The 26,905-nt window shown below is 37.3% G+C and overlaps 1 protein-coding gene across 1 annotated transcript in view; it reads left to right on the top strand.

Annotated features, from left to right (window-relative positions):
- The window catches only part of TENM1 (teneurin transmembrane protein 1), a 579,830-nt gene that overhangs the window by 75,127 nt on the left and 477,798 nt on the right, over window positions 1-26,905 (top strand). The window contains exon 2 of the mRNA XM_057425125.1: window positions 13,635-13,739. The gene's annotated coding sequence lies outside the window, so the exon portion shown is untranslated. The remainder of the gene's footprint in view (window positions 1-13,634; window positions 13,740-26,905) is intronic.

The raw sequence follows: 26,905 nt of genomic DNA, 5'->3' as shown, positions 1-26,905 counted from the left end.
GGCACTTCTAGCTCTTGCCCATCTTTTAGCTGAATATAGCTGGTCATTGTTCCCCATTTTCTAAGGAAATCAATGTTGTCTCACATCAGCAGAAACTTGTATTTTTTTTTCGTTGAAGTAGAGAGAAGGAACACATTGTGATCTGTAGTTGTATGATGGATAATATCTTGACATTAGTCTCTTAAACTGAAAAGCTTTTCAGGGTTGGATACTTTTGTTAATACTATATTTTATGGAGAATGGGATTTGTCAAATAGGCAGGAACCTGGACATTAAGCTTTTATAAGTGAAATGAAAGATCTTAAGCTTCATTTAGCAGTGAGAGGGCTTCAGAGGGGCTATTACCTGGTTTGTGGTGGTGCACATGTTGTCCTTGTCTGAGTTGTCCATTGTGGGCCAAGGTGAAAGCCTGCCTGAAGCAGGGAGTGGAAAAGTATGCTATTTAAAAACACTTTTTTTTTCCTTAGCCTTATTCAGAAAAAAAAAAGAAAAAAAAACAACATCCCCATCTACCCCCCCCCCCCCCCAAACCCCAAACCAAGTTTATAGTATAATTTTGGCTTACATTTAGAAGCCTGCTGTATTTCATCAAAACTTGAGTGATTGATACATGGATGCCTTCTATAGATGTTACACAACAGCCTGAGAAACGTTTCAGTCTGCAAGTTGAACTTTGGGAAGGAATGCATTCCTTTGCTCTTCAAGACACCTGTACTAAGTGGATGACCTTTAGCTTTAGGAAGGATTGCTGGACTCCCAGAACATCTCACTAGTATCAGATTTAGACCACCAGCAGAAAATCATGCTGGGCTGTCACAGCACCTTCATCTAAGATATGCCGAACAGCACATTTGAACTCTTGGCAACAGTGAAAGCATGCATCCATATTAGTTACTCTGTCTCTCTCATTGTGACCCAAGTAAAGGAGCTATTCATGTTTGATGCCAAGGCATTTTCTACTCTGCCCTCACAAACAGGAGTTTCTTCATGTTATTTCATTTCGCCTCATCCCGTCCTCTCTGAAGTTAGAAACAAACTATTTTAAAAAAAGGACTTGGCTAATATCAAAGGTGTTGTGGATATAGCATTTCTGAAAAAAAGATATTTATTTTGTAAGCCTTTTGCCTTGTATATCTTGATGGTATAAGAGCACATAACCTTTGGTACCCTTTCTTCAACTATAGGAATTGGATAGGATTGCATGTTTGGGCTTCCATTGTCTTATCAGGATTGCTTTGTGACTAAATCTAATCTGTGGAATAAGAGTAAACTTCTGTAAGCAGAAGAAATAAACCACATAAAATCAGCTTCAAACGCCCAGAAGTTCTTTTCTCAGCATGGTAGATGAATGTGTGCGCTGACCCATGCAGCTGGTGGCTGAGAGTGCAGCCTGCTGTGGTGAGAGCCTGCTCATGTTTTAAAGCAACACAATTTGTGGTCGTAGCGGTGTTGCTAAGGGGTCTCTTATATTTCTTATATTTCTCTTTCTTATTCTCTGTCAGATTTCAAAGACCAATCAGAAAAAATGTTGCATTGTGTGTATGTATTGCCTGCTCATTGTGGAGAGTGAGGAATGAATTACAAAAGCAATCAAAACTTTAAATCGAACATACGATTTCTAGCTCATTTCCTGAGTTGAGATACTCTTTATGTGCACTTCCTAGTAGACACTAGTGTTTTCCAGATTTCAGCCATTTTCTTGCAACCATCAGATTTGGTGACTTCCTTGTTAAAGGAAACTAAAACAATGGCATATTACCACCTAAAATCACTACCTGCATCCTACCTTGCATCTTGGTGCTTTCATGCTTCCCTTTCTTTTTCTGTACTGCTGGTGTGGCTGATCCAATGGAAAAATAACTCTGAAAAAGTAAAATATTTCATTTCACAACTCTGAGACATGACTTGGCAAAGAGGAGCAGAATTGCTCCTTTCAGTGTCACTTCAGTGATAAACTGACTTAGATGCAGCCTGAAAACGTCTGCAGGATATATAAGGCATCCCAGACACTGCAATGGATTTAAATAATCACAAAAAAAAATTATTCTCATCTTTTATACTTCATTAACCATTTAAATAACTTGAGAAAAATAAGCAAAATTACCAGCTCCATTTGGATAAACACACAAGAAGGGGAGAGCAGTGGTGGCAATTTCCCACACTGAAGGATGAAAACCAGGTTGCTGTCTGGCTCTCCCTACTGCTATATAAACTGGGATATTACTAATGGGAAAACGATGAAAAAGTAGCATTAAAATCATGTACTGTGTAAAAGGAGTTTAATTCTCCATCTCACATTTTTAAGATGCCATATTAATAATTTAGCTGAGTTTTAGTAGCCTTTTCAGTTGTAGGCCACTAACGACAAGCTTGCTTTCTAATGTTTAACGCCTGCTGTGCAAGTGGTACTTTTAACAAAATACATTTGCTGCAGGCTTTTTGACATGGCTTCACACTGAGATAAACACAATTAACATGAGCTATTTCAAATTCCTTTCTCTTGTGGTTGTTTATTAATGGTCTTTTAAGATCTATTTTTGTTATTAATTTTAAAGAACATGTAACAAATTTGGTGGTACAGTGAGGGTATGCAATTTAAGTGTTTTACTCTTGAGAAATCCCTGGGTTTTCTCATGTTTGTAATAGTATATTCATATACTTAGACTCAGGAATGACCGTATTGGTTCTTCTTTTAACATGCTGTACAGTAGGATGCATTGTAGCAGCAAATGGAGGATGAGCCAAAGGAGTTCAGGCAGGCTAGCTTACATAGTGTAAAAATGTCATTAGAAAGTATTTCCAGTGAATCCTATTTTGCGTAAAAAGTCTTATCTTTTTTATGTCACATCAAAATGGCTTTTAGTAAAAATAGTCTCGCAAAGAATGGCTACTGAGGGGTCAGGGAGGGGCTGTACTGAATATTCATAATGTTCTCCATCTGAATGTGCTGAGACCTTTTAGAATAAATATACTCTTTTTAGGTTAAGCTAGTTCAGGATATTGTTGTTAATCTTCTTTACATCCTTCCAGACAGTCTGCATAAGGCAATTTTTGAATTAAAGAAAAAAAAAGGAGGAGATAAAATTTCTGGCCTCATTGAGGGTGCATGCAGCAATCTCCAGCTCTCATTAAAATTAGCGCAAAGACTTCTCTTGACTTTGGCAGGGACTGGATCTTCTCAGCATGCTTTTGAAGAGGTAAAGGGAAGAATGGATGCCTCATAAAGACAAATGTCTGTCACAGTTCTCAAGGGCAAAATAGTTTTATGTTTTGTGCTCTCCTTTCCAGGCTGCTACCTCTGCTGACTGACTGAAACATCTCTACATACTTTCCTCACTTGTTATAGTGGTTAGTCTGAAAGTACACCCTTTGTGGCAGAATCAAAGGAAGACTGCTGCTTGCATCTTCCTCTTCCTGTGCATCTGGGCAAGTGACAACTACAATTGCTTTTTAACAGATGGATTTGAAAGGGGTAATGGACTGATATGATAATAGGCAGATTTTCACCTTAATAAATTAGCATAAACTGAAGCTGTCCAGTTTAGTAATTGAAGTACAGTAAATATTATGTTTGCTTATCATGGCCTTTCTGCCTGGTGAATCCTGCAGCTGCTTGTGAGCAGTTCTGATAAAGACCTATAGACAGATACAAGTGAAATGCTAAGTCTGACAAATGACACAATTGTTCAGTTGACTCCGTAGGGACTGTGCATGGCACTTAGGAGGGTATGTCTGAGCATCAGGCCTCTCTCTCCCTCAACTTTGCTGCTGAACGAGACTGAGTCCCTGGAGACAGCAAAACTTGTTCCAATCTTGAGAACAAAAATACTTAGTCATTTTGCAGATTGTATGACATGGTGGCAGGGCTGAGAGGACCTGGGAGGCCTGGAAGCTAGAAGGCTTTACAAGAAAGCCCTGCATGCTGTTGTAATGGTTGGAAATATGAAGGATACATCTATGCCACTTCAGTGCAGAGACAATATCCACAGCTATTAAAACTTTCTGGTTGCTTCAGTGACAGTGGCAGCATCCCAAACCATGATCTCAAAAAGAGGCCTTTGGGACACCATGGATTTCTCATTGTATCAGACCAAGCTGTACTTAATGCCTGCAAAGCAGGGCAAGTGATGGGTAGTTGTCTTAGCTTTGGTTTGGATGTTATCTCTTGTGTCCGCTGCTGTAACTGAACTTGTTGGCATTCGTTTTGGACTACCCTGGTACGATCCACTGCTCAGGGAACAGGTGATGAGAGAGCAGCATGCTCTGGGGAAGATTTCAGTGGTAGAAGCCACTGACAATTGCTGCAGTGAAAAAAAGGCCCAAAGGAAAGGACATCCCACCTTCCGTGGATGGACATGATAAGAAGGAAATCGATTTGTTTTCAGACACTTTATTTTACTTGTCGCACAGTGTTTTTTCACAACTAGGTCTCTCTGTGCTGTCTTAATCTAGGTCCTCATGGCTATGAAAATACCTGCAGCTAAACCTAATCCCATGGGTTAAACTCTAAATATTTTTTGAGGCATCCTTACTTCTATCTGTGCTTTCATTTAGCTTTTTGAAAGTGAAAAAGACATAGCTGAGACATCTTGGCTACTGGATATTGACATTACTTAGTTAATTTTAGTGACTTTTGTAGGTTCTCTGTATAGCATTGGAGGGTATTTATCCCAGCAACTTCAAATATGTACTGTTGTTTTCCTGTCCATAATACATTGTTCTGATGACGCCAGTAAAATGTAGCCTTGTATTGCTTGGAGAACATTCAAATTTTATCAGAAAGGTCCTTTTAAAATGCATTTTTTGATCCTAAAAAAAAAAAAAAAAATTAAAAAAAAGTTTTGAAATGTTATATAGCAATTGGAACTGATTTCTGTAAGAGAACTGGATTTGCTGTAGTCAGGCTATTGAAATCCTATTTTGAGTTGAACTCACATGCTTGGGATGTCTGTTATGTTTAAATATTTATAGCTTTGAAGGCTCACCGAGTGTGTTATAAACAAAGGGGAAAATAAATACATTATGCAAAGGGTGATTAGTTTTATCACATAGTCTTCTACAGGGCAGCTGTTTATTTTCAGTGTTCATTTTCTTGGATCAGTCAGGTAGACAGCTGTTCTTTTAGGGCATTTTTGTTAATTTAAGTAACTTCTTTGAATTGCAAATCTACCACCAAAATCACTTCTAAAAAATTCAGCCCCTAGCTCATAATTATATCATAAAAAACCCTTTAGATCACTAATTCAAAAATACCTACTTGTCAGAGATGTTTCAAACAAATGCAAAGTATACACACTGTAAATCACCCCATACATCAATGTCTATATGAAACTGAATATAAAATGTCCAGGTCTGCTAGGTTTCTCAAATAAAAAAATATAATGTAAATTATGTACGTTCCCACAAGGCCACAGCCAGCATGAAGTACTGTTGTCTTATGTATGTGACTTCATAAACACCTGTTAATATCAACAGGCTATTGCAAAGATAGAAAAATGGTAAGAGGAAAGCATGTAATTAATCTTTTCGTTTCTTAAATTGCTTTGGATTTTTGCCCAAGTCCAGAAGACTTGAGGAGAGTTGTAGGATAGGGGAAGGAAAACAGTGCTGCAGACTGGGCCTATGGGCACCAAGCTTTATGAGACCAGAGCTTTTCATGTGTTAGAAACTGTTGGGAACAACTGCAGTGTAGAAGTGTTCTCTCTCTGGTGTGGGTCTTGTAGTAGCTTTATTGAAGTCAGTACTATGCTTAGATACATATTTCGTATTCAGGCTCTCAGACTTGTGTTATAAATATTTGTATTCCTTTCAGTTCATGTGAAAACATAGATCTAGGCTACCATAGTTTTATGAGGGCATTACTAGAATGTTGCACTGAAATGAATTCTTTGTATAGTAAAATGCTCAGCTACAGGAAATGTAACATTACCACTCCAGGAGATGAATCTTACTGACTGAACATAGGCACTTATATTGAAATTTTTATTAGATATCTATTGGCTGATGTGTTTTGACCATTGTGGACCAAACTGTAGTGACCTAACCCTGCAAGTACAAAGTATTTTTATTTCACTGTGAACCGGAATTTGTTCCATTATGAATTTATTGCTGAGATAGTTTGTTCTGAAATATTCCCAGCTGGAGTGTCTGTTCCCAGCTGAGCCCATTTTGGAAGATGCAGTTTGGGATGAGGCTATAGCTGTTCTCTCCTTCTGTTTTGCACAGCTCCTGAAAAGGCGAACCAGACACAGTCACTATGCTTCACGGCATACAGAGGCTGCCCTTTATCCAGATCAGCAAGATTATCATGATGCAGCAACTGTGCAGGCCCTATACAAAAATCACTGGAGGTCAAAGGCAGCCTGGTGTGATTAACAGACCAGAAATGTGGTGCATTTGTGCTGGCTGTTTTTTTACCAGTCAGGCCTTGGAACTGCTATCGGGCAACTTGATGGAGACAATTCCTTGGCAGGGTAATGCCTGGAGGTGGGACGAGGTTTTGTGGATTTTGTCCTCTCTTCTTCTGTACCCACACCTGTACATTGATTTTCACTATCTGACGTGTGAAGCACAGAAAATCAACAAACCTCAATGGTTGGAGGCCTGAACACATTTCCTTTGTTTTTAGCTGTTGAGTCAGGAGATTTGCATGATTCTTGTTCTTATGAAAAAACTGTTACTTTGCTTTCATGTTCCAGTGATGTGCTTTAGAAGGGTAAGAACTTCAGTTGTGTAGGTTTCTCGGTGTAATTACAGCCATACCATGCATAACAGTAGGGACATGAGCAGGAGAGAAGAGAGATGCTGGCAGTGGTGGTGGGTGCTCTCAACGAGCTTCTGGTAATGCCATGATGTCCCTTAGCAGCAGATTGAGTCAGAGCAGGGAATTTCTTTATTCATTTAGTTTCTACTTTGTTGGCTTTCAGTTTTGGTAGGCTTTCCAGCCCCCCCCCCCCCCCCCCCCAAATGTTTAGTGGTGTATAAATATTTTAGTTTTACTGGAAGTTTGGAGGTTAGCAAGAAAAGCGGTTAGGTCTGAGGAAGCCAAATAAAAGACTCGATGGTAAAAAATAGAAAAAGAATAAGCTTTTAGTATGTGGGGGCAATGGGGTTTAATTTCTTGGGTAATTAATAAGCCCTGTGTGTTTCTTTGCCATGACTGGAATGTTTTGACAAAGTACAAAAAAGTTCACTTGGATACTTGCCATTAAGATGTGTTACAATACTCATTTTAATTTTGAAATGCTTGATGTATCAGAGGAAAGTTAACTGAAGATACTATTATGATGTAAGTACAAATGGCGTTACACTAAATCAGTAGAATGTGGTACCCACAGCTAATTGTAGGATCATGAGTGGTATATCTAGTTAATTAATATGCTAATTATCTAGTTTAAAGATAAAAGGGGCATTAAAAGAATGCAATCAAGAGCTTGCATTTTTCTCTTCTGCTGTGCAAACACAGCTCCCTGCAATAACTTAATGAGGAAATTCCAGAGGAACAAAACTAACAACAAATGAATTAAAAGCTTAACTTGGTACTCACATGGTATTGCTGAGACCTTCTGAGTAGGAAGTAGCACAGCTATGTGTTTGAGTTGTCATAACAGCAAGTAACAAAGAGAGTGGAATAGCTAACTAATAACATCCATTTATTTGCTGGAAATTCATTTTTCAGAAGCAGCCTAAGCAAAGGTTCAATTAAATGGTTGTTATTGAAAACTATTTATTTATTGATAGTAATAAGACTGAAGATACTCCTGAGGTAGAAGGATGTAAGCACTTTGAAGGGAAGAGAGCACAAGCAGGAAGAGCAGCACTTTTTTTTTTTGCAGTAATGAAAGCACCATGAAGCAGGCTTTCAGTCAGCCTTTAATATCTTAGCAGAAAAGGGATTAGTGCTCAAAAACCAAAACTGATGCTTGTTCTGGAATAAGCATCCTGAATTTGGAGACTGTTCTGAGGTCTATGGGGGCTGGTTTTGATCTAGGCTGGAAAACTGATAGAAATCTTAACAGTATGTCACTGTGAGAGGAAAGATCCTTAAGCACAATGACGACGTGCTTTAAACTGTGTCTGAAGACCTATTATGGGCTAAAATAGGGTGTAGATTTCAGAACAAATTAAGGAATGTCTTTCAAGAGAGAGGAGAATGTGGTAAATCAAGACTTTGTAGGTTAGAAAAATATTTTCAGAGCTTTAACTGCTTTATTAGTGTTAAATTTCTTGTCTGTAAACACCTTCCCTCAGCTGGAGAATACCCATGTTTGGAGTTGTTTTCATTTCTGTCAGGAAGCCATGCATATTTAGGCTTGTCAAAATCATGACACTCTCTCTGTACTAGAATGCAATTTGAACAACAATGTACAGTCTCAGCTGACATCCATGCTTGATAAAGACAAAAAGACTATCTCCTAATCACTTTAGTCTTATTACTAATGGGCTTGTTATTAATACAAAAGAACTGTTACAGCTAATTTCAACAAATACAAATATACAAAAGAAAGCATGTGACAAATCTTCTGTTTTCTTTTGTGTTTATTAAACAATTCAACAAAAAAACCCACCACCTAGCAGATGCTAAATGGAAGCTAGAAGCTGGCTTATAGAAACGGTAAATATCACTTTGAGAATAAGTAATGTCAAGTATTTTATTGCAGAATTTATTATACAAGGAGCAGCAGGAATAATCCTGACTGTGATTCACAGTATCTCAATATTTATAACCTAGGCTGTATTTGTGTTAACAGTGAGCTCTCAAATAATCTGAACATCGCACCTCTCCTCCTAGAGAAAACAGTCTCCTTCCTGCTCTCAGCAATTCCATTGAGAACAGGGATGATGACTCTCTAAAAGGCAGATTTTTTTCCAAGAGTCTGAACAATTGAGTATTTTGGGGTCCTTCTGATCTTCTATGCCTAAAAGCTGGTGCAGTTCTATCTTCTCTATATTTGGGCAGATAGAACCAGGGCAAAACCCTACCTGGAGTCTAAGATTCTTTTAACTTCTAGTGGTTTAGGACTTCACTGTCACAAGTAAGCACACTGTCATAGTACAGAATTTTAATGCAGTTTTCTGATTGGTCTTTTAGTTCATTCATTCCAGTCAGAAACTGTCTAAGATGCAATATGGTTTTGTTCTTTTCTATTTCCTTTTTTTTTTTGCTAAGGAAACAAGCTTTGTGTTTTACATCTGTCTGGTTTTGCCCTGGGAATTTTGAAACTATTTTGAAACACATTTCACAGAGAGACAGAGGTCTCAAAGACAGTGAGCTCCTGCAAACTGACAGTCCTCCAAGTAGTTGTCAGCACTCAAGGGTTCAGTGGATGCACCCCTGTCAGCAGTCTTTATGTATGTTCCAGTTGAGGCTGTAGCATGATTATGCTCTTTATTAGATACCATCTACTGCACACAGGAGAGAAACATGATCAGTGTTTACACTTGGCAAAATTTTAACTTCAATCCTGACCAACCTGGATGCCAAAGCATCCATGCAGAAGAAAAAGAATTTAGACTCTGAACTAGACTTTTATCAGTTCTGCTGTTCACATAACAAGATGTTTTGCATTCCAGATGCTATGGTCTCATGCTTGGGTCAATCTCATTATTTTTTGTAAAGAAATTGTTGAAGGTAACTTTGGGTGAAATGAGAGCTCATGTAAATTGTGTTTATATATTTATACATATATATTCTGTGAGTTACAGCTGGCTTTTCATCTCTATAGATGGTAAATTGTAGCACTGCCAGAAAGGAAATAAAGGGAATTCACAGAAGTGGAACAGACTCTGAAGCTTGGGAAAGAATGTCATTAATGAAATACATACACTTTAAAGGCAGCATTATATAAAACATAAAATAGCCTACATTACGAACTTATTAGCTTTGAATAAACTCAGACCTTTGCTACAGAGCTACATGCCCAGATGTAGCATTAGATAGATGCAGCCTGGGGGAGAAGATTTCTTCTTTGCTAAATAATCATATTCTACATAGGGTTTTATATCTCACCTCCTGTATTTTTTCCCCTAAATTGTAGTTTTCTTTATCATTTGATATTATCAGTATTAAGTGGATATGTTTTTAAGCTTCAGCTTACTCTTATAATGAAAAATGAAACTGTAGTTAAACTTTTGTGGCATTTTTATGTGACCCGCAGGCTCTGTCTTGTTAGGGGGTTGTATCTAAATCACCAGGCTTTAAAATATTTATTCTGTATGATTTCAGCTATACCTGTGAATGACTGACATGTCTTAAGTGAAAGATCTCTTGTCCCCAGTGGTGGTTAAAGTCAGAGCTGTCTTTTCTGAATTATTTTATTTCACGAGCTTTTAATCAAACCCCAAGGACATGTCAAGCTCTCACATACGCTCTCTTTCAAGTATATTCTTAAACAAACCATGCCATGGAGGAGATGCTGTCATTTCTTCTGTTGTTTCATTCCAAGCACATATTTGTCATGGTAGGGTAAACTTAAAATAAATTTAATATCATAGTAAAGTGTGGTTTGGTGAGGTGTGGCCCTCTTTCAAATGCTGAAAAACATTGTGATTATAAAACAGCAGCTTGAGCAGCACAGAATGTGCTGGCAGTAAATCAAGCAATGCCATTACTCTCTAAATAAATATTTAGTTTGTTAGTCTGGTGGAGTTTGTTCCCCTCTCTTGAAGTTATCTTTATGATTTCTGTGAATGTGAATTAATTTGAAGACCATTGTGAGATTTGTTTTACTGTATACTTTGCCACTTTATTGAATTTTCTATGCCTGAAGCATCAATTAGTATATTTATAGCCAAGCTTTTCAACAGTTTTAATTTTTTTCAATTATTGTTCTCCTGGATCCCAACCGGAAAGTGTTCTTGTGCTTCTTATAAAACAAAAAATCTGAATGCTCCAAGGGTTCACATATTTCTGGAGGGGGCCTAACAGCTCTTCTGTCCTGCTTTTACTGCTCAGGATAAGATAAGCCTGGCAGGCTATGCTACAAAACTGTAATGATGGCTACTGCGGTGGTTGTTATTTTTGTATTTTTGTAGCTCCATAGGCAAATTAATACATTTTTAAAATTAGGCAGGGACTTAGTATCTGGGTCTCATTTAGAGCACCAGGCTCTAAAACTGCCTTCTGTAAAACTTTAGTAATGTCTTTGGCTGTGTACTGAATGACTGACTTACATATTTCTTTGTGCTAAAAGGAGCAGTGCTGCTTGGAGAGCTTGCAGTTTCCAAGATATTTTTGAAATGGTCACAGAGAAGCCCAGTATTTGTGTTTAAAATTATTTATTGATGGAGGAGTAAGTGAAAGAGTGATATTTGGACCAGGAGTTGTTTTTAGGAAGAAAAAGCCTGGTTTCCCCTCAAGGTCTTTTCTGAATTTCAGGAGAAAAAAAACCCCACCCTTATAAACCTCAAAACATTTCTAAGGATCAAGTGCCAGTGTCGAGCATCAGTTGCTTCCCATCTGTGGAAATCCACAAATATGTCATTACCTGTATGTCAGGACTTTTGCTTTGAAGCTGACAGTGTAGACTGACTCTGCTTTGGTTTCAGCTCTATGTAAGTTGAAATTAATTGGCAGTACTCATGACAGCCTTCATCTACACCTATTTCATCTGCCTTTGTACTTAATAAAGCAATAACATCTGTCTTTTTCTCCACTAGGGTGAGGGAAGGTGGACATACCTTGGCATTGGAAAAGATCTTTATAACATAGACAAGACAGAAATACTGGGGAAGCCTGATGCAGACACTTACACTGATGACTATGCCCAGATTTGCCAAAAGGCAAAGGTTATTAACCATGCCTCATCAGCCACGCTTGGTCTGCACTGGCTCTAGCACAGCCTCTTCTGTGCCTCAGTGCTGCATTCTCCTGGCTTCTGATTTCTGGAAGGTCACAGTGGGCACATGGCACATGGGTATCTCGTTCTTGCAGATTTTGTTGGCACAGTCTTTATGCCATGCAAAGAAACTGCCTCCGCTTTCCATCTTGAGCAGCTCTGCAGGTAGACTGTCATGTGCACATTGTGCCTCGAGCTAATCAAGTCTTGAAAGGAAACTATAGACTAGGTAATCTGACTATGGAGTACAGCTTTGTTAGTGCTTGCAGCTACATGGATTAAGTCATGAGTGGAATTCAGAAACAAAAATGTTAATTAAGGGAAAGATTTTCTCCAACACTGACTAGGCTAGAGACTTGAACTTAAATTTTCCATTTTTATCTTCTCCTCATTTTGACCAGAAATTCCCTCTTCATCCTAAGAAACGCTTCTGATGGAATGTTCAGAGAAAAAAATCAGCAAATTAATTTTATAGAAAATAAAGTTTAATAAAAATATTGTCTCCCATTCTAGTCGTGAACGTCAGTCTAGTCTTTAAAACCCCCACAGCATCCTGCATCCCACAATTAACAAACAATAAAAAATAAATTCACTATCCATCCAGACCATCATTATGAAAGGAGCTTTTGTAAATATACGGTCTTATAGCAGTTCCAAATGCCACCTTCTACATGGGCTTTAGATATATTTGCTGCATTAAATAACAGCAACATATGTAATTGAACACACTTATTGATAACTTGTTGCCTACTACAAAATAGCTATTGAATTCCAGTGGAGTAGTGTGACTGAGGTCATGGTACATAAATTTGATTGTAACCCCAAATTAAATTTACATATGCTTGCTGTACAGTAATAACGAAGCAAGAAAATGAAACACCTCTCCAGTATAGCTATGAGAACTTAAGACAATTTCAACTCTGTTGGTCAGTTTAGTTACCTGTGGAAGTTACTGCTTATCCACTGAAATAACTGTATTAATGCCATTTACTGTCTATAAGAATCTGGGCCTATAATCTTTCAAAATGCAAAGTGAGTGTATCAGAAAAAAGAGCTATTCTGTGATGTGTCTGGGGCTTTTTTGTACTGTATGTCTGAGTAAAAATTACTAATGCAAGAATGTCTTGTTTTCAGAAATAAGCAATTTACTCATATGCTGACTTGTTTTATTTTGTTGGTTATTTTGTGGCTGCTTGCCCAATACTACAGCACATAACCTCTGACTCTCTAAAAAAATTGCTTTTATATTTTTCTTTTATGGAAGTATTTATGTTTAGAGCCTTTGCAATCTCAGGAGAAATGAAATTTCTTCCACTACCTTTTGTCTTGAAGCTTGAATTGTTTAGCATTATGTCTTAGTTGCATTTGAGTTGTATTGCTATGTAATGGCTGCACTCTGTCACGCATTCATGGGGCAAAGAGCATATTGTAGCAGCATAAAAAAAACAATGCTATGAATGTAATACTGCAATGGGAAGATTTTCAGGTTTTGTAGAAGAAAGCATTTTTTGGACCTGAGGCCTAATCAGGTAAATTCTGATGTATTACTAGTAATCAGTGAACTATGTCTCTAGATGAGAACTACTCACATCAGCATTTCTTAACATCTACGCGTGCCTCACTGAAATCTTGTGCTAATTATTTTATTTTTAATATGGTTTGACTAACGGATCGCATACCTGTTGAAGTCAAACATGAAGAGCATTGTAAAAGCTGCCTAAGAGAGAATATGTAAACTCACTCCATCTGCTAGTAAAATTAGATTATTAATGGTTTTATTTCTTATTTTTTCCACAGGATTTGAGGTTCCAATTAAAACTGTGTTTGGGCCATTGCTTTGCCTGCCAGTACTTAATCTTTCCTGAAAGCCTCATCACTTATCTAAAACAAAAGAAGAACGAGGTAAGGAGAGAAAGTAATGAAATGCAGCATAACGCATCTGTCAAAGGAACAGAAAGTAGCTTTAAAAAAATCTAGGATCAATGACATTAAAAAATTATTTGTTGTGCACTAAATGTGTTCACATTTGGCATCCTAATTCTAAGCGATCTGTAGCTACCAGTGTGTTCTTGCCTACACTGGGGTTTGGTTGTTTGTGTTTAAGAGATTTACTGTTGATGTAGCCACAGGATACAAATGACTGATAGGAATAGGAGCTCTGGGATTGCTAAATGCACCTCTCTCTCCTCTAGGGTCCTTTGGAAGATTGTTTGACATCTTGGTGCTGAACTTATGAATATAATTAACATTTCTGGAGTTATTTAAAATTCAGTTTTGGGTCAGTCTAGATTGATGTTCTCCAAATATGCATCATGAAATATTGGGTACTGTATTAAAAGACTGAACCTTTTTCTGCACTCAGAGCTATGCTATCCTTTGTTGTTGATAATACATCTTTCTAAAATACTTGGAGCTGACTTTTGTTATGTCACTTAGGATTGCAATAATATACAACAAAGCAGGCATAACTAGAGGCGACAGAGAAGAGTAATACAGTGATTTAGCCTTTATGGGATAAGGATGTAAGGTAGACATGGCCTGAAAAATATGACACTGTTTTGAATAGGAAAAGTATAGCCTGCAGTGGCCACCTCTGTAGTCACTGCTGACATTCACCAAGAGAGAATATTGGGAACTCGGATCTTACTTTTCTCATTCACTCATTTTTTTCTGCATTTTCAGATCTCTGCCAAGGGTTGGGTTCAAACTAATATTAGCTGGTGCAGACCAGGGTCAGTGGGTTCTTTTACTCAACCCCTGTATGAAAACCAGCAGGCTAGAAAGCTTGTTGTTTTCTTGCCTTCTCAACATAAACCAACATGTATTTGGTTTGAAATTGTTAAGCATGCATGCCTTCTGGAATCTCTCTCAACAATGCTATTTATAATTTTTGCATTTCTAGCTGTATGCAGGGTATTATTAAGTAACTGAGGCAAAAATGTTGAATGTGACATCAACAGACCATGGATAGCTGTTGGCCATGTAGAAAATAGCTGGTGGTAGTTAGCAATAAGTAAAACTGGGTTTAGTAGGTGTGGTTTTAAAGCACGTGTGTTGTCAAGGGAGTGTTGTACCTTCAAATCCAGAATTGATGATATGTGTAACTGACTGGTATGAGCATTCTAAAAATAATTGCTATCAGAAACTACTCTTACGTATGTAAATTGTTGGATATGCTATGTAACTCCTTGAGTCTTTCCAGATAACTTCATGATTTCTGAATCATGTTTTACAGTAACTGTGTCTTACATCACAGTTGTCTTATTGCCCATGTAGGGCATCGTTTCTTCTGAAAGTTGGGGACATGCGCAGGAAAACGTTTTGACTAACATTTGATCTTACAGTATTTGACTGAGTAATCCATTTGTTGAACAGCTACAGTACAGAGCTCATTGTATTGGTCTCTGAGACTGGAAAAGATGAGGAAACAAAATTCATTTGTATAATGTAATAAAAATGACTTCTTAGTGTTGCTGAAGGAAGCAAGATGAGGTGCTTGGAGTTAGCTTTGTCCTAACAGGGTCCATCTTCAAAGAAATTTAATTAAATTAGCTACTCTTAACAGTATTTGAAAAAAGCACACTTGATTTGTCTGTAGCTCTTCAACTTTCAGTGTCTGATAATTACATTTCCAGGTATTCTTTCAATAGATAGGTATCTCAAATGTAATGTGTTAAAAATTCTCCGATACCTTCTTGTTTAAAAAATTAACTTTTTCACCTTCAAAACCTTTAGTTATTAATGTGAGGTACATTAAAAACTTAAACCATATAATCCTAGAAATTGTTAGCTTCTTATAAGCATTATTATCTTGTGGTGAGTGTGGATAACATTAAAAAAAATCTCACACTGATTTGGTGTCTAAAACAAGTACTCTGTTAACTCTGAATGCAGTTTGGTCGGTACTGATACTGAAAACAGTCAAAATTTTGTTGTGGTTTCTAACAAAAAGAAGGCTTATATGATTATAATAAGGTATATGGATGATTGAGATGTCTTTGTGTCTGTATCCCCCAGTATTTTTTAACCTGTTTACTGATATCAGGGATTCTTTTAGCCTAACAACTGACATTAACAGGAAGATAGAGTTTTTAAAAGAAAATTATATTCCCAACCTTCTGAGAAGAAAGGATTTTTATAATGCCCTAAGGGAAGGTAAAATTTGCAAGCTTCTCTAAGAGATTGTACAACAGAAAGAGACATAATTAATGTGCCAAGTTTGGAGAGATGTTTCAGTCAGGACCTGCACCTTTTAAACATGGAAGGACCCACAAAGAAAATACATAAGTGCAAGGAACTGACCTAGGGTCCTGCTTAGGAAATCAGACTGCCTTCCTCCTTGTGTGTTCTGAATGTCTCCCTCTTCGTCACAGCACATATATCCTGTTTCTTTGTAAGACGCTGATATATGATCTCAAAACCAGGGGCTCAGTCTTGCAGCAGTAGGAACATTTCGTTTCAGGTTATAGCTTTTGTGTTAAAAAAAAACCCAAAACATTATCGTACTTGTGGTTGGCAGGCATTGTGCTTTATAGTTTATTACATTTGCAGTTTCAACTGTAAACACAGGAAAACATCTGTTTTGCTTATGGGACAGCTTATTGTTGTTATTGAGCAGTAAAGAAACCTTATGCTTTGGATGAAAGAATTTGATTTACCTGTGTTATTAAGTGTACTAGATATGTGATTAGACATTACTCTCATAAGCCACGTCATATGTTGCTATTTTATAAATCCATGTTAGCTTGTACAATCGGGGAAAGGTTCTTCAGTAAAATCCTTAAGCAGATGCAGTATGTGTCAACACATGGCTCCTAGCCATTGAGAAGTCTTGATAGTATTACAGGCCTTCAAGATGAAATGTGGTTTCCTGGATAATTTGTATAATGCATCTTTGGAGTATTCATATTTTCAAGATGTATTTGGATTTACAAGCTCTGAAAGATAAAGCATGCTTTGCAGTTTCTATTTTAGATATAGTACCATTTAAAATGCCAGAGGCTTCTCTTCCATACAGTGGATGGTTTGCTCTGAGGATCTTACGCATTCATTTCTATTGGTTCTCATATCACAGAGTCTATATTAATATTGCCTTAGTGAAATAGGAGTCTGACTGCTGGGAATTGCCAGGCAATCAATGAAAAATACTTTGCAACAATATTGTCCTTTTCACTTTAGTTAAAGGTTGTGAAAGCTATTTACAAACATTAGTAACGCATTATGGTAAGCTGCTAAAGCTTGATCTCTGTGAGTATTCAGTCCTAGATACTCTTGAACTGACAGAAAAATAGGTAATAGCTATGTTTCATTTCACGAGATGATTAGAGGTTGCAGCTTCCCAGCTCTGGACTTTACTTCTGGAGGCTAGATGTGGTTCTTCACTCCGGGCTCTGGTCCACCCTGAGCTTTTTATTAACTTGATCTAAATTTTGAAAGAATCTGAAGAATCCTGTCCAGGTTTGATGGGCACTGGAACGGGTTCTCCTATGTTGGAGATGTTCAAGGCCCGCCTGGACAAGTTCCTGTGTGATGTATTCTAGGTTGCCCTGCTCTTGCAGGGGGATTGGACTGGATGATCTTTTGAGGTCCCTTCCAACCCTTGGGATTCTGTGTGGGACTCTGTGTGTGACTTGGAGCAACCTGGTCTAGCGGAAGCTATCCCTGCCCATGACAGGGGGTTTGGAATGAGGTGATCTTAAGGTCCTTTCCAACCCAAACCATTCTGTGATTCTATGTTTCACATCAAAAGGAAACAAAGACATCAACTGAGGAGGAAAAAAAGGTTCGTTGAACCTCCTGAGAATGAAATCAGCTTTCTAAAATAGCAGCCTTTACCTTGGCTAGGTATAGAAACTTTCTTAGGTAAAATTATCATGGTCAACATTCAATCAGTTTTACACTGTTGAAACTGGAACTGTGAATTACAAATAAGGAAGAATAGCCAGGTACTGAAAGGTCAAACAGCAAAGCCTGAGCTGCGTTTGACAGGTTTTTTCTTTTCCTTCCCCTCCTCCCCCCCCCCCACAGTGTTTGTTTACATCTACAGTGTGTTCTGTATATAAATATAAACCTTTTATTCTTTATTAAGAACTCCTAGGCAAGATAGCTTAAAGTAGGGTCGGAACTACACGCTGTCAGAAAGTGCCTGGCAAATTATTGTGCTTGTGTCTTGTCAGCTTGTCTCACTGGAATCTCATTCCAACTTTCACAGGATAAAAATACATTAGAGGTATATTTTGTAGTGATTCCAAGGTAAGTTTACAGAGTCAGTATAAGTTACAGAGATAGCAAGGTAGACAATACTTTGCAATACCTAGTATTGTACAATAGTCTACTTTATTCATTTGTGCAACAGAATAACTCATTGTGCAACAAAAACTCCTTTTGATATCAATAGAAATCCATGATGCAAAGGTGACATTGTTCACATTGTCGGGTACTATAAATCACATGCATATGTATCGTTTAAATTGTGTTCTCACACACTCTGTTTCTACTTATAACATTAAACCACTGCTTTTAAATATAGAATTAAAGCATTTCTTAGAGATAAGTTGAACTATCAAGCAGTGAAATATCATTACCCTTTTAATTGTATACGTAAAATAAAAAATGCAAGTTGCCATAGAATTCCAGCAATGCAATTTCTCAGTAATTCACTATGGAGACAGTTTCTTGCGATATTCCAGAGTTCTGTCCTTTAAGATAAATGTATTTTTATGCAATTCAATTTATTTCACAATCTTTAAAGTCTCATTTTACAAATCACTGATATATTAGCTTAATCGTCAGTCTGACTGTAGTCTAGTGAATGCGCATATATGGTAGATATCTTTCTTATTTCTTCCAGCATCTTCTATAAACCAGCAAATCAGTAACCAAAAAGATAAAATGACTTATTCAAAATATGCTGACTAAAGACCAGAGATACTTACAGTATTAATATATTTTGTGTTTGTGCCTTCAGGCCATAATTTTACAGATAAAACATATTTTGGAGTACATAAAGCTGATCATCATATATTATATCTATTATGATAGTAATATGTGCTTTTACTATTATTAGGATTCTGTGAGTACATCCTGTGATGTGCTTTGCTAGCATCAAAATGGCAATAAATGGTTAAATATATATCTTCTGCCTGACACATTTCACTTACACTTCCACAAAAATGATCATATCCTGTGCAGTTTATCTGTTGACTGTTCATGCTTTCCAGCACAGGGAAGCCTGTGACAACAAGCAGTTCCTAGGCTATTTGAACACTGTTGGGGTTGAATGCTTTGCTGCCTTGCTTAGAAGGAAATCAGCACTGAATTGTCCTTTTTAGGCTGTCAGCGAACAGCAGGGCAAGAAATACCAAGATGCTAGGGGAACACAAATCACTTTAGGCACAAGGTCTCAAAGGTGCTTCTTACCCTGGTGAAATCCTACCCCAGACTTGCAGCAAGTTGGTAGCTTCAAGATCTTTTGCTCAGACTGCCAAGAGTGCTTGTGCACATGTCTGAGCCTCACCGTGTTCTAGAGTTGGGGCAATGAGGCAGAGGAGCACAGTGTTCATTCTGTTCCTTGACAGCATGTGATCACTGAAAGACTGCTGGCCATGCTCTGCTTCATTTAAGACTACACATCGCAGTGCCTTTTAGTGATGATTTTATTAACAGCTAAAGAGAAACCCAGACACACATCAGAATTAGTATTCTGATAATCTCTCTTTGGTTGCCACAATCTCTGCTGCAACATTTTCTTCCCTCTGTTCCCAGAAAAATTATTTGGAGATTTTCTTGGATGCTAATTTTTATATCACTTTCAGGTTGCTTATTGTACTAAAGTCCCACCTCCAGATATTTAGGTAAAACTCTGTGTAAGTAGACTGATCTCATCCTAATCTCTGGTAGACATTCTTCCAAATCTTAAAACTATGGTTACAGTCACATTGATATACATATGTATACTTGGGTTGGGTTTTTTTAACTGAAGTACCTCAGTACTTGGATGAAAAGAATAGGTGCTGCAGGTCAGGACTTAATGTAGGTAATGAAGAGTGGTAACATAACACTGTCTTAACGGTACCTGCTTTGTGGTACATGTTAAATTCATCAGAATAATAAAAAAATCTGAAAATGTGTCAAGTAAGAAAAAAAACTTGTATGAAAACAAACTAAATCTGCATGTGTAAGCTTTTAATTTAATTATTGTAGACTTATTTTGTATCCGAAATACAGCAGGCAAAAGAGAAAGAAATAGCATTTGCTGGAATAAAAATAGATTGTTCCAATGGATGGAAAGCTGGCCCCTGTATTTTCTATTCCTTCATTTAGGGAGATTTTACACTTTGTTTTCAACATAAAAAACATATCACTATAGAAATACTGGATGTATCAAAACTGTTTTAGCAGGGTGGCTTGTTTCTTATAGTGTCAGGAAGTTTAAGGCCAGCAACTTGGGGAAATCTGGATTTGTCCAGCGATTACTCTCCCGACTTCTTCAGAAACTGTTTTGAGAAATTTGATGTCTCACATCTTCGGTATAGGAAGACTCTTTCTTTCAGCTGCACAGGTACAGACCTACCAGAGTCACCCAGTTTCCATCAGTGGGGTGTACAACATTTGTGGTTTCTGCACAACATTTGTCCAGTGGATCTCTGCATATGTGCAGGCTGGCTGTATGAGTAGGAATGGAGAATTTCAAACCTGTCTCAGTGCCTTCTACCAAAGTTCAAGCAGCAGCACCCAAACACCAGCATTTTGGACACTTAGCCATAGCTTTGCTCACTGCTCTGCCCTCCCAAGAGTAACCCTAGACAGGTCATGTCTGCAATCATTGCTTACTTGGAACACTATAAGATTCTCTTCAAGAAATTTGATGACAGAACTTCTGGGAGCCATCAGCTGTTAGATAGCAGAATTGTGCTTCTAGGAAAAAAAGGTTTCTTGCCAGTAAAAATTGTTAGAGTACTTAACATACGCCTTCATATTTTGCCTGCCTTTCCCCCTCTCAGTCTCTTTAAAATTACATAATCACTATCCAGAAGTGAGGGACGGGTGTAGAAGGGCATGTGTGTATGTCCTGTTAGAAAGTGGGGTGCAAAGAACAACTTCATAACAAAGAGCAGATAAACAGCTATCCTGCTATGGTACCTGCAGTGCCTCAGGTATATAGCAAGCTTGATGACACTGCATTGAAGCAGGGGCGTTCAAATTCATATACAAATAGCTATACCCAGTAATACTGCGTGGACATTTTAAAAGCCATTTGGAAATGGAAGTACAGAGATCAGGGGAAAAGATTGAATTATAATTCAATGATCCCATATTTATAAATTATTTATTATCCATAACACTTTAAAATAGGATTTATTTGCTTTAATAATTCATTGAAAATTCACAGTAGGTATTTATTAATAATACAGTGTCATTAATATGGATTTTGTCCAATTCCTATTTCTCTTCTGTTAAGCTTACTGGTCTGTTTTAATGCAGCAGCTAGAAACACTGTTTTAAACAATAGTGAAAGGAAGCCTATTACCTTGTTTTCAAAATAAAATATAGGGATATCTGTGGAATACAAAACTTCATCTTTAGGTCAGGAATAACTACACAAGTAGCATTATGCATACGTTCCTATTTAGATGGACACTAAAAGTCACTGTGCAGAAAAATACTTAAAATTATTCATGCACTTAGATTTGAGTCTTGCCACTAAAATCAGTGGAATGACTTTTGTACTTATTGGTGTAATTATCCTATTAAGACACTTACTTTAGTATTCTGTTGATTCAGAGACAGAATATTCAAGCTCTCTGCAGAGGCAAAGCCTACCAGAAATGTACCATTTCCAGTCTGTTTACCAAATTCTTTAACAATACATCATTAACTTCATCTGTTTCTTGTATTCTAATATATAAATTAGCATTCTCCCTATAAGAATTGTATAGGTATTGCTTTACAAATGGCGCTTTTATAACAGTAACAACTAGTAGGGTGGCCTAATAATTTATCAATCTGCATTCAGACTGTTTTCTTGTTTTCATCAAATAGGTTTCATAGGCAGCGATATTCTGACATTTGAGGGTTTGTTTAGATGATCTTTAAAGGTCCCTTCCAACACAAACCATTCTATGATTCTATGGCACTTTATCTGAAACAGTATGCTGTAGAGCAACAAATCTTGATGCTTTCAGAAAAAAAAAAACAACAATATCTGGTTAGTGTTATTGCTAAAGAGGCTAGGACTGTAGCTCTTAAGAAAGCAGATCTGTTCATTCCCCTGAGAAGATTAGAAAAAAATATGCAGCAAATAAGTCATTCCGGCTGTGATGATTTCATTTAAGCACTCTAACAAGTAAAAAAATGATAAAAAATAGAAGCAATGGGATGGGTTGATTAAGTCCATATCCAGAACTGCACACTGTAACAGCACAGGTGATTTTTCCATTAGTCTGCTGCTGGTGACGCCAGACTTACTTGTAGCTATTACAGCTTCTGCTGTGCTTGTGTTTATGTGCACACTGCCCATCTGCCACATAACTTTTTGGAGAAAGTACATGGCACACTCTCATGAATACATTTTGAAGTGAGGGATTCAGTGCACTGAGTGCACAAAATAGTGTTCAAACACAAATGGGAGATGGACCAAGAATACTAATTCTCAGCAGTATTTGCTTTGGTTTGTGTTGGTGCTGCAATGGATAAGTACAGGATAATTGGCACAAGAATGTATGGATTTGTTCTGATGTTTAGCGCTGTCGGTTTGAAACTGTCCTTTAGTTCTGTTAAAGGACCAAACCAGTGGAACCACTGTTGGTGGTGTCTGCAGTCCCTGGCTCTCCTTGGCACTAGGTGAGAGAGGAGGCATATTTATTTCTTGCTTTCACAGAAGAATGGCTGTACTAAGTTTTGCCAGTTTTTGGGTATTTCCTGTTCTCAGTTCCAGTTCTCAGACTTCACCTGGTATAATGCCTCTTAACAGTATCATGAGATTACCAATACTCCTGAGATATGAAGTGTTTTATGATTGTTTTTTAAACCAATGCATTTTCTCTTGTAGTAAGATCAAGATGGTTGTCTAAATAAAAGTAAGAAGGTTTTTAAGGAATCATAGTAAATGATTCGTTTGGACACTGGTTTGTTTCCTTCACTACTGTACGTTACTTGCATGCAAATGTCTGGCATTAGACTAAGGCATGCATTATATCCCTATCTTGAAGCTTTGCCTTCTTTATGATTTAAAGGTTTTCCTGCCGTTTGTATTAACTGGATCAACATTATTCAAAGGTAGTTATGTGCGTGTGTACATTTCAGTGTTCAGGAGTCTATAAACACACAGTATTTAATTTATAGAATGACATGCAAACTTAACACACAAAAACAGTGTTTTCTGGTAAATCATCCTGCATCCTCCTTAGTTTCACATGCATTAAGTACAAACCATGAAAACAGCAGCATAGTTAATAGGGAAGAGTCTTCCAAAAACACATAACCATGTAATCCCTATCCTGCTACATCTGCACACTGTGAACTGAAGGGAGAAATTTATTTTAAGATATTCATAGCAAAACTGGTACTGATTTTGTGGCATTTGTCTCCATTCTTTCCCTTACCAATTCTTAGCCAGTGGACAAGGACATACTGTGTTGCTACTGTTTTGTGATTCATTCCTCATAAAACAATCTGTTCTTTTAGTGGCACTTGTTATTAATCAGGGTTTTCTCCCTCCATTAGAGTCGTTGTTGGCTCAATCACTTCAGTATATATAATCACTAACTTTTTCCATTACACTAGTGAGTAGGTGCTCTTATATGTCTGTCAAAGGGATGCTGGTACATTTAGTGTGATGTTTAGCAATTTCAGTGAGAACACTAATGGCTGAAGTGTGATTGCTTTTTTCTTTTTTTCTTTTGAGTGAAAAAAATATTATATGTTCTCCTCAGAGAGAGAAAGGATGGAAAGTTCCAAACTCAATTTATTTTTGTATCATTAAAATGTTCAAAAGTACAAAGGAATGCTCTTGCAGAATCAATCATTTCATAATGTATCTGCAGAGACACTAGACGCGTATCCTAAAGAGAATGCTGAAAAGGCTGAAGTATCAATTTTGTACAATAGTGTGTATCTGCAGAGTACAGCACAAAACCTCTCACTCTTACAAATGAAATGGAGGACGGGGAGGAAGGGTAAGGGTGTGTGTAGATAAAACCTTTACTGACATGGTATTTTTTTCTGTGCATAAATGCTACAGTTTCTGCCTGGAAGAAACAGAAAGACAGGCAAGGGAGGTATAATAAATTATCAGTTAGGTATTGATGATATATTTTAATGCAAGAAAGTGATTGTTTAGGTAGTACAGATTTTTTTTTTTTTCTGAGCAATACTCTAAAAATGAATCATTTTTTTCATGCAAGTGATGTTTGTTCTCTAACACTTTTAGACCACTCTGACAGACCACTTAAAAATAAAGACAAAAGAAAGAAGTAAAAATAAAAATGAAAAGTCAATATGTGGCCGCACAGCCCCTGTTTTCAAAATTGGGATTCTCATCAGGTTTCCTCTGAATTTTTCAATTACCTTTTTGTTGATTTCCACTGATGGCTGCTCTTTTCCTTTCCAGATTTCACGTTACCTACTTCTTTTTTTCTACCCATTTTTAACTGAGCCTTATGGGTTTTATTCTATAATACAGTTAAACGCCATCTTTTCTTAATCTTCTTCTGTCCTTCACCTTCTTAATAATTGTTTTGTAGAGACCTGATGAGAAATCTTCCATTCCCAAACTCAAAACATTATTAGTTTTTCTCTTGAAGCAATTCTGCACCGTTGCTGAATTTTAGAGCATCAAAGCATCTTTTGAAATCCTGATATAATTTGTCTTTATCTCTTAGCTCATTTAATCTACCATGCTTACTCTTTGCATATTTTCCCTAATTAGGTTTTCATCCTTCAGCTTCGCCTCTTTTCCCACATAATTCCATACTTCTGCATTGGCTGTCTTTTTACCATTTTCTGCTCCTACCCTTTGGAGCTTTCCTCAGAGCCATCTCTAATCACCTTACACATTCATGCACTCCATTATTGAATTCCTCTCCTAACTTGTTGAATAATAAACTATTTGTGAAAGAGATCAACCGTATTGTTTTTAATCTCACGTACATTTACTGTAGTACTTAAAAACTATGTGGTGGACCTCTTTGTTCACTGAATTTTGTATCCTATGTCTTGAAACTACAATTTAAAAATATTTCAAAATTATTATTACAAGTGAACTATCTCTTTTGAAAACATAGGAAATATGTTCTAATATCTTTTAACATGTATCTCCTAGTACAGAGAGATGCAGGGTCTGATTTGTTCCCTTGCACTTGATATGTGTTAGCAACAATCCATTGCTCAGCATTTCAGTGAACATCACATTAACAACATTAACAACGGTATTTTTGTTTAGCTTTCTATGAACATGAGAGCTAATTTCTGAACGAACAGCAAGTTCCAAGGCACCAACCTGCTTGCTGAAGTTGGCAAGCACTGGATGCCCCATTATTGCTGCACTTCCCCTATCTCAGTGCTTGTGTGTGGGGATGAAGGTGCAAAGGGAGCAGGCAGGGCTGTTATGTGTAGAAAGACATGTCACACTGCTGCTGTGGGCTTCTCTTCCTCCCAGACAACATTGAACAGTCATTGCTTCATCCACACACAAGTGGTTTTAATCTTTTGCTTCAAAGGTAACAACTGGTGCTGTTCATAATATTTTGAAAGTGATGATATGATAATTCTTAATATGGTTATGGTATCATTTCTTAACACACTGAGGCTGCTGTGTTAGGACATACTGGCTCATTAGATCCTATATCTACTTTTTGATATTCCTTTTAGAAAAGAAAGGCATTCAAATGGAGTATTTGAGTACACGTTTCATTTTGGTGCAGCATGGATCATTATGCTATGTAACTACTATTAAGAAAATGGCTATTATATAGAACCTGATTTTTATATTTTTTTTTGCCATGGAAGGCTTAGGAATGCCTTTTTCCTTTCTGGAGGCATGCTTGCCTCCAGAGAGGAAATTTTAGTGAAACCTGCACCATCCCTAGGGGAGATGTGGCACCAGCCCCGTGGCTACCCCGTTGGTGGTTGGTGTTGGTTAGCAGAGTGATGACATCCCTGGTTAGATTTGGAGGGGACCTCAGGAACAAAGCTTTGCAGATGAGTTACCAAGCCGGACTAATAAGAAGGGTGCTAATGTGGGTTAGGATGGAACTGCACTGTCTTGAGTATGAATGGCTACAAATGCTGCAGCAGCTCCTGTCTCACCTGTTTTTTTAATGAAGATGTTCATATTGAAGAACAGTATTTTCTTCCTGTTTTTTCCTGTTCCTGATTTTCTTGGTTTGGGGAGAAGCGTGATGGGTATCAGCGGGTGCAGCCAACCCTCTCCTGTTAGCCCTGTTTGTGTCTAAGCTACATGTTCAGCTGGGTGACACAAACGGCGTAGGCAGTAAATTGCTACTTATTCCAATATAGTTATCTTTTTTCTTTTTTAACATATGTTTAAAGCTTTTAATAATATTGTGATGGAAAATAGAACCTATTTTAAGGTATGTGATATCCTGCATTGTATAATTTATCTGTGTAATTTCTAAATAAGCTAATGAAGTTATTGAGTAATCACACCACATCCCTCACAGCTTTGTTCTCTTCTTGCATATCTGAAACAAGCAGTGATTTATGCTGCCTCTTACAGAAGAGGTGTGGAATATCTTAATAGCCATTATACAATTATATTTTGAGTTACACAGCTAATGGGATTTATTGGTATTCCTATATTTGTTTTGTTTTCATTTATGTCTAGTTTGGCTTATATGACTCTGAACAATGTAATGGTTTAACTGCCAACAGAATCTAGGCTGAAAGTCAGCTTTTAAGGGATACTAGTCTAATGCTAAGGTAATGTAGTGTAGGAATCTAGTGGGAGGAGAGGAGAATGCAGGAAGGACTGTATGGGCTCTGGCAATAAATTACCGTGTTCTATCTCTCCCTCTTGGAATGTCATGCTTTAACTGTAAAGAGCTGAG

Source organism: Pezoporus wallicus, unplaced genomic scaffold (genome assembly GCF_028554395.1).
Source record: "Pezoporus wallicus isolate ANWC-B61680 ecotype Strahan unplaced genomic scaffold, APGP_CSIRO_Pwel_v1 scaffold_6445, whole genome shotgun sequence".
Lineage (NCBI taxonomy): Eukaryota > Metazoa > Chordata > Aves > Psittaciformes > Psittacidae > Pezoporus > Pezoporus wallicus.
Note: the sequence above shows the minus strand (reverse complement) of the source record. Positions and strands in the feature narration are given on the sequence as shown.